At 40.8% G+C, this 2487-nt stretch overlaps 1 pseudogene; it reads left to right on the top strand.

Annotated features, from left to right (window-relative positions):
• The first annotated feature begins 326 nt into the window (after positions 1 to 326).
• LOC111175867 (T-complex protein 1 subunit theta pseudogene) lies at positions 327 to 2170 on the top strand (annotated as a pseudogene).
• Positions 2171 to 2487: the final 317 nt, after the last annotated feature.

A 2487-nucleotide genomic window follows, 5' to 3' on the forward strand; every position in this document is an offset into this window, starting at 1 on the left:
GAAGCTGGCATGGAAATCTCATAGCCCATTTATAAAGTGTCTGTACATATGATTTATAATATACATACACCAATGTTTAGGATTATAATAAAATAAGGCAAGAAAATTTAAAATTATCATGTAGAGTTCTCATGCACTAAGTATTAAGTCCAAAGAATGCCCTAGGGATCTTCAGGCGTGGAGTTTGAAAAGTAGTAAATCAAATAAAATTTCAAAGTTGCTTATCTCAAGATTAAATGGGCCCATTTTAGGATCTGGAGATTCTCCTTGTAAGTCTTAACATTTCATTTCAATTGATACAAGTTTATTAAGAGGCAATATCAGCTTCCTCCGGGGTAGTCTGAGCGGGCGCGTGAGCTGCTCCCTGCGTAGTGACCATGGCTCTCCACGTCCCCGAGGCCCCGGGCTTTGCCCAGATGCTCAAGGAGGGAGCGAAGCGTTTTTCAGGGTTAGAAGAGGCTGTGTACAGGAACATACAGGCTTGCAAGGAGCTTGCCCAGACAACTCGTACAGCATATGGACCAAATGGAATGAACAAAATGATTATCAACCACCTGGAGAAGTTGTTTGTGACAAATGATGCAGCAACTGTTTTAAGAGAGCTAGAAGTACAGCATCCTGCTGCAAAAATGATTGTAATGGCCTCTCACATGCAAGAGCAAGAGGTTGGAGATGGCACAAACTTTGTTCTGGTTTTTGCTGGAGCTCTTCTAGAATTAGCTGAAGAGCTTCTGAGACTCGGCCTGTCAGTTTCAGAGGTCATAGAAGGTTATGAAATAGCCTGCAAAAAAGCCCATGAGATTCTTCCTGACTTGGTATGTTGTTCTGCAAAAAATCTTCGGGATGTTGACGAAGTGTCATCTCTACTTCATACCTCCATAATGAGTAAACAATATGGTGATGAAGCATTTCTGGCCAAACTTATTGCTCAGGCATGTGTATCTATTTTTCCTGACTCTGGCCACTTCAATGTTGATAACATCAGAGTTTGTAAGATTCTGGGCTCTGGTGTCCATTCCTCTTCAGTATTGCATGGCATGGTTTTTAAGAAGGAAACTGAAGGTGATGTAACATCTGTCAAAGATGCAAAAATAGCAGTGTACTCTTGTCCTTTTGATGGAATGATAACAGAAACTAAGGGCACGGTATTGATAGACTGCTGAAGAATTGATGAATTTTAGTAAGGGAGAAGAAAACCTCATGGATACGCAAGTCAGAGCTATTGCTGGTAGTGGTGCAAATGTCGTCGTAACAGGTGGCAAAGTGGCAGACATGGCTCTTCATTATGCAAACAAATACAATATCATGTTGGTGAGGCTGAACTCAAAATGGGATCTCAGAAGATTATGTAAAACAGTTGGTGCTACAGCTCTTCCTAGATTGACTCCTCCTGTCCTTGAAGAAATGGGACATTGTGACAGTGTTTACCTCTCAGAGGTTGGAGATACGCAGGTGGTGGTTTTTAAGCATGAAAAGGAAGATGGTGCCATTTCTACCATAGTGCTTCGAGGCTCTACAGACAATCTGATGGATGATATAGAGAGGGCAGTAGATGATGGTGTTAATACTTTCAAAGTTCTCACAAGGGATAAACGTCTTGTACCCGGAGGTGGAGCAACAGAAATTGAGTTAGCCAAACAGATCACATCGTATGGAGAGACATGTCCTGGACTTGAACAGTATGCCATTAAGAAGTTTGCTGAGGCATTTGAAGCTATTCCTCGGGCACTGGCGGAAAACTCTGGAGTTAAGGCCAATGAAGTAATCTCTAAACTTTATGCAGTACATCAAGAAGGAAATAAAAATGTTGGATTAGATATTGAGGCTGAAGTTCCTGCTGTAAAGGACATGTTGGAAGCTGGTGTTCTAGATACTTACCTGGGAAAATACTGGGCTATCAAACTGGCTACTAATGCTGCTGTCACTGTACTTAGAGTGGATCAGATCATCATGGCAAAACCAGCCGGTGGGCCCAAGCCTCCAAGTGGGAAGAAAGACTGGGATGATGACCAAAATGACTGAATGGCTAGATTTTTACTGTAGGTGAAGGCTGTGTTTGTAGTAGTACTCTAGGAATTGCCTGATGTTTTCATATTCTCCTAAATTAAGACGTGTTTTGTGTATCTTGTATTCTCGGCTGGATGATACAATAAACATGTTGTTACTATCAAAAAAAAAAAAAAAGAGGCAATATCATACGATGGTTCAGAGCACAGGTTTTGGGGTTAGAAAAACTCAGATTTGAGTTGTGGCTTTGTCCTTTGTTTTGGGAATGCTTTGGCCAGTGCATCTCCTGCCAACTTTCACTCTTAAGGTTTGCTTAACCTAGCCATAATTCTCCTTTAGAACTGAGCTCAAACCCATTTCAAAATGAAACCTTTCCTCACCTCACAGATAAGATTTGGTCCCTATTATATGTACGTATATGCTCCACATTCAATAATAATAATAATGTTAATAATAAAGACAATGATACAATAATGGCTA

The sequence above is a fragment of the Delphinapterus leucas genome, chromosome 1 (genome assembly GCF_059928025.1).
Source record: "Delphinapterus leucas isolate spDelLeu-1000000601 "Yukka" chromosome 1, BTC_Dleu_Yukka2, whole genome shotgun sequence".
Taxonomy (NCBI): domain Eukaryota; kingdom Metazoa; phylum Chordata; class Mammalia; order Artiodactyla; family Monodontidae; genus Delphinapterus; species Delphinapterus leucas.